Genomic DNA, 13,594 nt, shown 5'->3' on the forward strand with positions numbered 1-13,594 from the left:
CTCTGAGGAAACAGTCAAGCAAAGCACTCCCCCAAGACAGCTACTGGAGGAAAGGACAGGGAATTCCATCTCCAAGGCTTATCACTCTAGAGGATCAGTTTAATCCTTTCAATTCTCCAAAACAGGGAGTTGAAAACTAGCTCCCCATAAGGAAAGTCAGCCCACAACCACAACTGCCAAAACCCTGTAAGCTACAGGGATGTTCACACACCTCCTCCTCCTGATCCTGACGGGCTCCTCAAGTCCAGCTCCCATCCCCACTGCAGGCCAGCAACTCACACCTAGTCACCCTTAACCCAGACGGCATTTCAGGTTTGCGAATCCAGGTTCCAGGACCACAGCAAATTTAGAAGCAGTAAGAAAAAGGGAGGGAGACATGAATCAAAGCAAAGTACAGAAGAAAGAAAAAGGAACAGGGCACTACCAAGAAACAGACCTCAGAAACCTGAAATGTTAATCACGGCAATGATGAGCACAGTGAACCCTTACACCCCCAACCACCCAGGAGCGCCACTGACTCACAATACTAACGGGATGTGTGAACGGGGACAGCCACCACTGGCAGTATTTGCATGATTCGAGCACAGAAATGAGTAAGGACTTATTTATACTGAGTTTTAAAAGAATCCCTAAGTCCAGATTGATAAAACATATACACCTACTACGTACCCCTCAGATTTTTTAAAAAAGAAATTAATACTATACAAACACAAAGTCTTCTTCACAGAATTCCATCTAATAAATATCGTAGAAAGACAAAAACACAAGATCTTCATTTTATATTTATCATAGTAATAACTGATTCAGGCAAGAATCATCAGTGGATGCTAGAACCATTGGATAAAAAACATTGTGTCAGCCGGGCGCGGTGGCTCAAGCCTGTAATCCCAGTACTTTGCGGGGCCAAGACGGGCAGATCACGAGGTCAGATCAAGACCATCCTGGCTAACACGGTGAAATCCCGTCTCTACTAAAAAAAAAAAAAAAAAAACTAGCCAGGCATGGTGGCGGGCGCCTGTAGTCCCAGCTACTCGGGAGGCTGAGGCAGGAGAATGGCGTAAACCTGGGAGGCAGAGCTTGCAGTGAGCTGAGATCTGGCCACTGCACTCCAGCCTGGGCGACAGAGCGAGACTCCATCTCAAAAAAACAAACAAACAAACAAAAAATTGTGTCATTCACACTGTCAAAATAGTAGAAATGGCCCATATATTCATCAACAGATGAGTGGATGAACAAACTGTAGCATATATATAATGGAATATTAATTACTCCATCACAGAAAGGAGTAAAGTACTGACACACACTACAGTGCAGACCAGCCTTGAAAACATCATGCTAAGTGAAGGAAGCCAGAAACAAAGGATCACATATCCTATGAGTCTGTTTATATGAAATACTCAGGATAGGTAAATCCACCAATACAACTCAGATGGGACGTTGCCAGGGGCTGGGGACAGGTAGAACAAGGAACAAATTAAAACGTTTTCAATTTTGATAAGAGGTAGGGCAGTGACTGCACAGTAGTGTGCACCACAAAATGTTGCTGAACAATTCCTTTAAAATGGTTAATTGTATTATGTGACTGTCACCTGGATAAAAAAATACATTAAGGTACATATACAACTGTCCCTCAGTATCTAGGAACTCATTCCAGGATCCCCTCAGGTACCAAAATCCATGGATACTCAAGTCCCTGATATAAAATGTACTTGCAAATAACCTATGCACATCCTCCCATAAACTTTCAATCATCTCTAGATTACTTATAATACCTAATACAAAGTAGGTGCTATGCTAGCAGTGGTTACAGTGTATTGTTTCAGGAATAATGAGATGAGAAAAAGTCTGTACATGTTCATTACTGATGCACCTATCCCTTTCTTCCCCCAAATATCTTTGATTTGTGGTTGAACCCACAGAGATGGAACTCAGGCCGCTTGTGTATGTATGTATGTATGTATGTATGCATGCATGCATGCATGTACACATGTGTACTTGTGTATTGAGGCAATAGATACCTACAGTTTCAGAGTATCACTCCAGAGACTACTTCAGTCAATTAAACAGGAAAAGATTACCTCTACAACAGAGAACTCTGGCCAACGCCACCCTAACCAAACTTATCCCTGCCGCAGAGCAGGCAGGTGCAGAGGACAACGTGGCAGCGCCTGTGGGGTGCTCAGACCAACATCACCCATCTGGAATCTGCTCCTGAGAAGTAGGGAGGTGTTTCCAAATTGAAAGACTTCTGCAAAATGACTGACCTGAGCTCTTCAAAAATATTCATGTAATGAAAGAAAAATAGGCTAGGAATTTCTAGATGACCCAAATCTAAAGACACATGAAAACAAATGCAATCCATGATCCTGGATTGAATCCGATATGCAAACTTTTAAAGGCATAAAGGATACTGGAACAATTCAGGGATTTAAAGTTGGACAATATATGTTAGATAACACTATTTGAAAAGTTAAACTCTGAGTGTGATAACTGTATTGTGCTTATGTAGGAGACTATCCCAATTCTTAGGAGGTAAACTATCATGATGTCTACAATCAGCCCTGAGGTGATTCAGAAAAAGATACAGAAATAAAACCAGTTAGCAAGAAGCTAACAACGAATCCATATAAATGTATACAATATTCATTTTAGCATTCTTGCTATTGGTTGTAGGTTTCTTATTTTCAAAATAAATGGACAGAAGACAACTATTTAACTGAACATATGTACCCTACAGACTAACCATTCAACTCATGGGTTTACATACGACCAAAGACACGTACAAGGACTTCTGTAGCATTATTACTTGCAACACCCCAATACTGAAAATAAACAAAAATGTTCATTACTAGTAAAAAGAATAAATTACAGTACAGTTAATTCAGTAGACAGCAATGAAAAGGAACCTATGATATACTCAACAGCGTGGATGAATCTCAGAAATATAACACTCAACAAAACAGCTAAATACAATAAGCCCCTGCTGTGCTACACACTTCATTATATTCTATCTCTACTACACAACCTAGGATGCTCTTCTGCACGGGTTTACCAATAACCAGGGAAGACACAGTTTACAGGCCTTATGGAGCCAACACAGCTAAGAGACAGCTTCTCTAACATTATTCAAGCAGCCAACCAACAAGACAATTGGTGCTAGATACAATAAACAGCTGTCTCTGACATACTGATAAAACCTTAATGTCTGGTATAGTCATGCACCACATAGCAATGTTTCAGTGAATGACCGGTTGCATGTACAGTTGTGGTCCCGGAAGATTATAGTATCATATTTTTACTGTAACCTTATCTATGTTTAGCTATAGATACACAAATGCTTACAATTGTGTTTCAATTGCCTACAATATTCAGTACAGTACATGCTGTACAGGTTTGCAGCCTAGGAGCAACAGGCTCCATCACACAGCCTGGGTGTGCAGCAGGCTGTACCATCTAGCTTTGTGTTAAGTCACTCTATGACGTTCATACAAAGACAAAATTGCCTAACAATGCGTTTCTCAGAATGTATTTAAACAATGCCAAAACTGTATTTTTATTTTTCCCCAATCTACACTGTGGAACAGCACTTCCATTGATAATACTGTATCAGATTTAAATGTAACAGAGGCAGACGCATGAGTGAGGTAGCACACGTCTTCCAGTGTCTGGAGGAGGCCAGGAATAGCCTCTGGAGCGGCTACCCTGCAAACACTTTATTTTGGACTTCCAGTCTCAGAATTTGAGATGAAATTTCTGTGGTTCTTAGTTACTTGGTTTGTGGTGGTTTGTTACAGCAGGCCCGGGTCACTCACATGGGATTCACATTCATTTTTATTCTACCTCCCTTCACAGCACGGTAAACTATAAAACACAGTCAGGCGCGTTGGCTCATGCCAGGAATACAGCATTTTGGGAGGCTGAGGTGGGCGGACAGCTTGAGGCCAGGAGTTCAAAACCAGCCTGGGCCAAATGGTGAAACCTCATCTCTACAAAAAATGCAAAAATTAGCTGGGCGTGGTGGCGCATACCTGTAGTCCCACCTACTCAGAATGCTTTGAGCCCGGGAGGTCAAGGCTGCAGCAAGCTAAGAGCACACCACTGCCCTTTAGCCTGAGCAACAGAACCAGATCCTGTCTCAAAAAAAAAAAAACAAAAAAAAAAACGTTGAAAATGCATTCCCCAGCCAGGCATGGTGGTTCATGCCTGTAATCCCAGCACTTTGGGAGGCCAAGGCAGGCGGATCACCAGGTCAGGAGATCGAGACCATCCTGGCTAACACTGTGAAACCCTGTATCTACTAAAAATATACAAAAAAATTAGCCGGGCATGGTAGCAGGTGCCTGTGGTCCCAGCTACTCGGGAGGCTGAGGCAGGAGAATGGCATGAACCAGGGAGGTGGAGCTTGCTGTGAGCCTAGATCGCGCCACTGCACTCCAGCCTGGGTGACTGACCCAGACTCCATCTCAAAAAAAAAAAAAAAAAATTCATTCCCCAGGCAACCTTGCGGCTCATGTTCCAAACATATCTTGGGACACATTTGCAGATGGTGGGGCTGGTGAGTAAGCCAAGGAGAGAGGCCCAGTGGGGGCATCCACATGCTAAAATGGACCCCGGAGGGTGGCACTGTTTAAGCAGCCCAGCACACCACTTCCTGGTGTGGTGGCTCCTGCAGAGGCAGGATTCCCCAGGCTGGCGGGTTCTCCCAGAAACTCAACCTAGAATCTGCTACTCCCATAGCCCTTGCAATGATTTCTGAATTAAATCCCTTTCTCCTATAAATTAATTCAACTAGATTCAGTAGACTGTAAGTAAATCCCGAAACATCACTAGGATTTGTATATGACAGGAATTAGGAGAGGAATCAGCAATTTAATTGTTGCTCATCTTACGCAGTGCAGAAACACCCTGCCAAATTCATTAATTTGGTCCCAATATTAAGAATATTCCTCTGAATATCCTATTCTCTTCTCTCCTACTCACACTACCTCCCACCCCGACCAAGAAGGATGGGGAGGAGCAAGAGGGGTCAGAGCCCTTGTAGTTAACCAGATGTGGGCTTACCCTATGGGATGACTCAACAGTACATTGAATTTTGAGTCCAGTTTTCAGAAGTGTGCAAACATGACACACCACCTTAAGAAGCAGTACACTTTTCATACATTACCCATGACTTCCTACTGGTCTAAAACCTGAGCATCTTGGGAAGGTAAGTTTATTCTTGTGCTTTCTCTTCAGCGACTTTTTCAAGGACTCAAACACTGACATAAGTGAAGGAACAGGTATAAAAAAAAAAATTTTTTTTTTTTTGAGACGGGGTCTTGCTCTGTTACCAGGCTGGAGTGCAGTGGCGCAATCTCGGCTCACTGCAAGCTCCACCTCCTGGGTTCAAGTGATTTCCCTGCCTCAGCCTCCCGAGTATCTGGGACTACAGGCGTGTGCCACCATACCCGGCTAATTTTGTTGTATTTTAGTAGAGACAGGGTTTCACCATGTTGGCCAGGATGATCTTGAACTACTGACCTCAGGTGATCTGCCCGCCTCGGCCTCCCAAAGTGTTGGGATTACAGGTGTGAGCCACCACGCCTGGCCTAAATATTCTATCCTTTATAAGAAAAAAATATGGCACTAAAAAGCTAAAGACTTCACCAAAATTAGATAATCTTCTCAAATTAAGTTCCCCAACCTCAGAAACCTCAGCATACAGACTCAGGCCCCTCAATCTCAGAGCCAAAATCAATCTAAGGGTACAGTGACTACAGACCTTTCAATCTATAAAAGGGGTAATTTCATTCAGCAAGGGCAAGACCTCAGACTGACCTCATTTCAAGGCTGGGACCCAGCAGTTACTGGTGATGTCCTTGGACAGGTCAGGAGACTTACTTGCCAGGCCTACCTAAAAAGTGTATCCCAAGTACCAAAACCAGAATGAAATTATGTATGAAATATAAAATATTGCAGCAGTCCTCCCTTACCTAGTTTCACTTGCTGTGGTTTCAGTTACCCACAGTCAACCTCAGTCTCAAAATAGTAACATGGAAATGCCAGAAATAAACAATTCAGAAGCTTTAAACAACCCGCCGTTCTGAGAAGCAGGATGAAACTGAGTGACATCTCGCTCTCTCCCATGACCATCCCTTTGTCCAGCTTCTCTATGCCATCTAAGCCACCTGCCCGTTAGTCACTTGGTAGCTGTCTTGCTGATCACATCAACTGTTGCAGTCGTTTGCGTTCAAGCCACTTTTACTTAGCTTAATATGGCCCCAAAGCTCAAGAGTACTGATGCTGCAATTTGGATATGCCAAGAAAAGTCATAAAGGGCTTCTTTTACGTGAAAAGGTGAAAATTCTTAATAAGGAAAGAAAACAATATTAAAGGATGAGTTTGCCAAGATCTACAGTAAGAACAAATCTATCCATGAAATTATGAAGCAAAAAAGTCTGCACATAATACATAAGGGGTTCAGCATTATCTGTGGTTTCAGGCATCTATCGGGGGTCTTGGAATGTATCCCTCAAGGATGGGGGTGAGTACTCGATTGTCATAAATGGGAAATGAGGAAGCCCAAGAGATGCTGGAAGCTGCCTAGGGGCACACATGGGCAGAAGTAAGCCAGGGCAAAATCCTCCTGGTACTGACCAGCTTAGGCTAGCCTTCCTTTAAATTGAGCTCACCTCAGCCGGGGCGCAGTGGCTCACGCCTGTAATCCCAGCACTTTGGGAGGCCGAGATGGGTGGATCATGAGGTCAGGAGATTGAGACCATCCTGGTTAACACAGTGAAACCCTGTCTCTACTAGGCAGGAGAATGGCGTGAACCCGGGAGGCGGAACTTGCAGTGAGCCAAGATCACGCCACTGCACCCCAGTCTGGGTGACAGAGCAAGACTCCATCTCAAAAAAAAAAAAGGAATGAACTTTCAGCCACTCAATGGATACTGCTAGACAAAAGATGCCAGTATGAAAAGGTTGCAGACTGTATGAACCCAATGATATAACATTCTGGAAAGGAAAACACCTCTGAGACGGAGAAGAGATCAGTGGTTGTGGAGAGTTAGTAAGTGAAGCACAGGGATTTCTTGGGGTAGTGCAACTATTCTGTACAGTACTGTAGTTGTGGATGCCTCTGTCAAAATCCACTGAGCTTTAAAGCACAAATAGCAAATCTTAATGTAAATGATTTTTAAAATCATTGATGAGGCCCTACAGAATGCAGGCTGAGGCAGAAGAAACAGATTATATTACACACATAGAACACAACTCCGCCAAGAGGGGTGGGGAGGGAAGCACCTACATAACGTGGAGATGAGGTGAGAGTGTACAACTAAAAGCAAAAGGAACTGTAACTGAGCACAGTACTCCAAGGGGTCGTATCCCAAGGGAGTACAGGACAACAATTCTGAAACCTCTGTTCATGTATACCAAAGCAGAAGAGGTAAGTAAACAGATTGTGGACAGTGGGAGCCAGGATTTTCTCTGTTGGACAGAAAAGTTACAGATAAGCTGGAGGGGAAGGCTAGAATAATCCCTATAGATAATGGATTAGAGCTGGAGATACCAACATGAACTCATGTAGAGCCTCATGTGGATGCTGATGGATATATATCAAAATAATTACAGACCTGTACATACACACATTTGTATATACACACCTGTTTCCCAGCTCTGTCCCTTGAGGGGACCAAGAAGCCAGGATATCCCAGTAATAATGAGCACACCAGTGCTCAGATCTTGGTTTCTAATTCCATTCTCCCAAAAAAGGAACTAGGGATCCTTGGAAAATGCTAGAGTCTAAGGCTGGGGCAGAAAACACATAAGATGATCCCAGAACATGGTGTCCTTCCAGAAAGTAAGGAAGTGCTCAAAAACAACAAACAAAAAATAATGTGGCTACGTGAAAGGGACACCAGAGCCAGCTGAAAGAGCTCTCAGTGGATACAGCCAGATGATGGGAGCAACAAAACAAACCACACAGCACTGGATGATAACCCAAAGCATACATTCAATATCCACAAGTCCATGTTGATATACACAAGTGAGTAAACACATGAGTGAGGATGAGCAAATCTTCCATACAGAAATGTTACAAATAATTTAAATAGCTACTCCACCCTCAAGGAGGAGGAACAGAACTCCCCATCCCAGTAGAGTACCTATGCAGAGTTAACTCCCTTCCAAAGTAAACAGTACATAGAGAAGGGAAAGAGTCACTCCGCAGTGGAGAAACCTGGCACCTGGCAAACATGACCTCGGACATTCAGTCAAGCCCAGCAACCCAACACATCTTGACAGCATCATCCTTAATGTACAGGAATGAGAAGAGCACTTCACCTCCGTGGTCTTCCTTCCCAAAACCCATAACCACAGCTGAATCTTGAGAAAAACATCAGAAAACCAAAACTGAGGGACATTCTACAAACTACATGACCAGGACTCCTCAAAACTCTCAAGGTCACCAAAAAGGACAGCCTGAGAAACTGTCACTGCCTAAAAGAGCCCAAGGGGACATTAAGACTCAAAGTAATGTGCGATTCTGAGACAGAATAAGGCCATCAAATAAAAACCAATGAGTTCCGAATAAAGTACGCAGTGTAGTGAATGAACTAAATACACAAACACAAATGAGTAGAAGTAAAAGCGGGGAAATCTGAACAAGACAGTGGATTTTATCACAGACAGACTGTACCAATGTCAATATCCTGGTGGTAATTGTACTCCATTTCTGCAAGAAGTCACCCTTAGGAGAATGGGGAAAGATACACACGATTACTCTATTTTCTTACACCAGTATGTCAATCTATAATGACCTCAAAATTAAAACCTTAAACAGAAAAATGTTGACATTTTAGATCTTTTACTTAGACCCCACTTAGTATGAACGGTGTAATGCTTTGTTGTGATGATTTGAAAGAGCCAGTTCACTATAAAGTAAAAAGTACACACCTCAAATAAACGAAGTTTAAAAGTCTACTTTTAAAATAGCACATATCATCCCAGCACTGTGGAAGGCCAAGGTGAACCTCCTAAGACCAGGAGTTCAAGACCAGCCTGGGCAACATAGGGAGACCCAGTCTTTATTTTTTTTAATAAATAAATAATAAAATACAATAGCACATATCAGGAAAATGAGCTAAACTATTAAAAAGAAGTAATGAGAGCTGTCTACAATGTGCTCACCACCATCCCAGCACCTGGCTGAGCCAGTAAAGACTAACTGAGGCATTGTTGGATGGCTGGGAGGGATGGCTCATGCCTGTAATCCCAGCACTTTGGGAGGCCAAAGCGAGAGGATCGCTTAGCTCAAGACCAGCCTGGGCAACATGGCAAAACTCATTGCTACTAAAAATACAAAAATTAGCTAGATGCGGTGGTGCATGCCTGTAGTCCCAGCTACTTGGGAGGCTGAGGCAGGAGGATCACTGGAGCCCAGGAAGTCGAGGCTGCATCGAGCCATGATCATACCACTGCACTCTAGCCTGAAAGACAGACCATATCTCAAAAAAAAATAAATACATAAAAAATAAAAAAATGTGTTTTGAGAACAGTGCTATAAAATTTTAGATTCAAAGAGAGAAATGATTTCAAATACATTACCTGTTCTCTCGCCAGGCATGGTGGCTCATGCCTGTAATCCCAGCACTTTGGGAGGCCGAGACAGGCGGATCACGAGGTCAGGAGATAGAGATCATCCTGGCTAACACGTTGAAACCCCGTCTCTATTAAAAATACAAAAAATTAGCCAGGCGTATTGGCGGGCGCCTGTAGTCCCAGCTACTCAGGAGGCTGAGGCAGGAGAATTGCGTGAACCCAGGAGGCGGAGCTTGCAGTGAGCTGAGATAACGCCACTGCACTCCAGCCTGGGCGACAGAGCCAGACACCGTCTCAAACAACAACAACAACAACAACAACAACAAACTTACCTGTTCTCCAAAGTGTCTACATTCAAAATATAATGTAGAATGTTAAATCACAATCACTTCCTGCCAGTTCCTATCTTTACAGACAAACCCTGAAATGGTAAGAATTTTGTTATATTTAACACACACCAAAAACACAAAGGAGAGGCCACTGTGGTTGTGCCAGTCCTAAATCATGGAAATATATATATATCTTCTTTTTTTTTGGAGACAGAGTCTTGCTCTGTCACCCAGGTTGGAGTGTAGTGGCATGATATCAGCTCACTGCAACCTCTGCCTCCCGGGTTCAAGCGATTCTCCTGCCTCAGCCTCGCGAGTAGCTAAGATTACAGGCACGTGCCACCACGCCCAGCTAATTTTTTGTATTTTTAGTAGAAACAGGCTTTCACCTTGTTAGCCAGGATGGTCTCGATCTCCTGACCTCATGATCCGCCTGCCTCGGCCTCCCAAAGTGCTGGGATTACAGGCATGAGCCACCACGCCCAGCAGAAATATTTTTATAGTCATCAATACAAGAGTTTTACTGCAATTCTGGCCAGGCACAGTGGCTCATGCCTGTAATCCCAGCACTTTGGGAGGCCAAGATGGACAGATCACCTGAGGTCGGGAGTTTAAGACCAGCCTGACCAACATGGAGAAACCCCATCTCTACTAAAAATACAAAATTAGCTCGGCGTGGTGGCGTATGCCTGTAATCCCAGCTACTTGGGAGGCTGAGGCAGGAGAATCACTTGAACCCACCGGGCAGAGGCTGCGGGGAGCCAAGATCGCACCATTGCACTACAGCCTGGGAAAAAACAGCAAAATTCCGTCTCAAAAAAAAAAGAGTTTTACTCCAATTCAAGCTTCTTTTGGACAGAAACTTATCAAGCCTGGTCATGTGTTTGTCATGTTCTGCCTATTAAAAGAAAAATCAAAGTTTGGGTACAAAATCCATAACCCACCTGTCCTTAGATAACAAAACTCGTAATTCCTATTCATTCAGGGATTCATTCCTGTAGTTAAACTGCACCTAAGATGTGAATCTCAAAAAGTACCTTTGTTTGTTTACAAAGATTATAATTCAAGTTGAAGTTTGTTTTGAGATAGGTTTTGTTGCCTAGGCTGGAGTACAGTGGCACAATCATCAGCTTAAAGTACTTTTACAGTCAAATTCACATCATTAAAACCAAAAATATGGCTGGGTTTAGTGGCTCTGGCCTGTAATCCCAACACTTTGGGAGACAGGAGGATGGCTTGAGTCCAGGAGTTCAAGACCAGCCTGTGCAATATAGTGAGACACTATCTCTACAAAAAGTAAAAAAACATTAGCCGGGCATGGTGACACACGCCTGTAGTCCCAGCTACTCAGGAGAGGCTGGAGTCCAGGAGCCTGAGGCTGCAGTGATCACTGATCAGACCATTGCACTCCAGCCTGGGTCACAGAACAAGGCTCTGCCTCTACAAAAAAATAATTTTTAATAAAATAAAATTTAAAAAACAAAAATGTCCTAAGCTTACAGATCTGATGGGAATTCTATGCAGGTTGTCCAACTGTTATCCACCAGGTTTGTTAAACTATTTCTCAAATTGTTAAACTATTTCTCAAACCAATTCTTGCTTAACTGGGCCACTAGAAAGTGCTAGAAACGCAGTACACCGCACATGAAGTGATACAGGTAAGTCAGAGGTAAAAGCATGGAGGACTTAACGGCTCCTTGCGGGCACACTGCCAACTGGCACTGCAGCAGCCCCCACCAGAATTTTGAAAACTTTTTTCACTATCCGTCTACAGCTCAACTTCTAACTGGTAAATAACATACATGTGGCTCAACAGTTTTGAAACTAAGCAACTGACATCTGAAATTAAAAAATTAATCAGAACCGTAAGTAAAAATTAATCAGAGCCGTAACGCAAAAAAAAAAAAAAATAAATAATAATTCTTTCCTTTAGGAAATTAGGCAAAGTTAGTTAATGATGGTTTAAACTTGACTCCTTCAACTTTGTTAAAAAAATACCAAAGAGGGGAAGAAAGGGAGAGGGAGGGATGGAAGGGAAAAAGAAAAGGAGGAGGGAGAGGAAGAATGGGGCATTCCCCACTTCATCCAAAGTACAAACGAATCCTGGGCGCGTCACGTCCCAATCCAGACACTACCGACCCCAGAGTGGCAACAGGACATGCACCTGTAGAAGGCCGGCTTCAACCAGGCCATCTTTTTTTTTTTTTTCCAGACGGGGTCTTGCTCTGTCACCCAAGCTGGAGTGCAGCGGCCGGATCACCACTCACTCTAACCTCCCCCTCCCGTGTTCAAGTGATTCTCCTGCCTCAGCCTCTCGAGTAGCTGGGATTACAGGCGCCCGCCACCACACCCGGCTAATTTTTGTATTTCTAGTAGAGACAAGGTTTCACCATGTTGGCCACGCTGGTTTCGAACTCCTGACCTCATGATCTGCCTGCCTCAGCCTCCCCAAGTGCTGGGATTACAGGTGTGAGCCACCGCGCCACGTCAGGCCATCTTTTCTTCAAGACACACAATTCTACTAGGAAGACTCTAACTCCGATCCTAACAGAAACGTTTTATGTCTGATTTTAGTTCATCTAGACAGAGTGCTTCCCGATATCATTACAGATAAAAAAAAATTTTGAGGCCGGGCGCGGTGGCTCACGCCTGTTACCCCAACACTTTGGGAGGCTGAGGCGGGTGGATCACCTGAGGTCAGGAGTTCGAGACCAGCCCGGCCAACATGGTGAAACTCCGTCTCTACTAAAAATACAAAAATTAGCCGGGCGTGGTGGCAAGCAGCCTGTAATCCCAGCTACTCTGGAGGCTGAGGCAGGAGAATCGCTTCAACCCCGGAGGCGGAGGTTGCAGTGAGCCGAGATTGCACCACTGCACTCCAGTCTGGGGGACAAGCGCGAGACTTCGTCTCAAATAAAAAAAAACATTTTTTTTTGAGTTGCTGCTTAACATACCCTACAATCTCAGCAGGCCTGTTGGTATTCCCCCCCAAAAAAAATGCCACTCAAGGTAGAAACTGCCCTCACAACTCCCAATCTCGGACTGTAATCTACAAAAGCGCGTCAAACTGTAAAAATAAAGTTTATTCACATAGAATAATCATGTTACGTTCTGATTTCCAAATCCTTAGCAGGCCTAACCGCTGGACGCCAAGACCGTGCTCCCGAAGGGGACTCGTTCCTGGCTAAGGCTTCCCACAACACACGGCGCGCTTCCAAGTCCACGCCTCGGCCGCAACGCAAACCCGGGCAGCGGCTCCGAACCCACAGGCTCGCTCCAGCCCCAGCACCTGCCGCCCTCCACCTCCAGTTCCCCGCGGGCCCCAATGTAGCCGCGAAGCTGCCGTCCCGCGTCCCCCAACCCGCCCCCTGCCCCAGCTCCCGTCCAAGGTCGCTCCCGGCGGCGGGTGATCGCTGCAGACCAACGCCCAGACCCCGACGGCACCCCCCACCCTTTACTCATTTTTTTGAAATATTTCTTTCTCTGCACCCCCATCCAGCCCCGAACCCTCCGGAACCAGGAGAGTTCCTCGCAGGGACCTCTCGGAAGAACGACCGGGGCCGCCCACTGATGTCCCAGGCTCCCCAGGCAGCCGGGCCGGAGAACACCGCCCCCCGCCCGGAAGCACTCGCCCCTCCCGGGCCAAGAAGGATAAGGGAGGGGGAGGGCGGAGGTGGGGGAGG

At 44.7% G+C, this 13,594-nt stretch overlaps 1 protein-coding gene across 2 annotated transcripts in view; it reads right to left on the reverse strand.

Moving 5' to 3' along the window:
- The window catches only part of USP22 (ubiquitin specific peptidase 22), a 42,038-nt gene that overhangs the window by 27,322 nt on the left and 1,122 nt on the right, over positions 1 to 13,594 (reverse strand). The window lies entirely within an intron of this gene.

Source organism: Rhinopithecus bieti, unplaced genomic scaffold, assembly GCF_001698545.2.
Source record: "Rhinopithecus bieti isolate Rb0 unplaced genomic scaffold, ASM169854v2 scaffold_32401, whole genome shotgun sequence".
Lineage (NCBI taxonomy): Eukaryota > Metazoa > Chordata > Mammalia > Primates > Cercopithecidae > Rhinopithecus > Rhinopithecus bieti.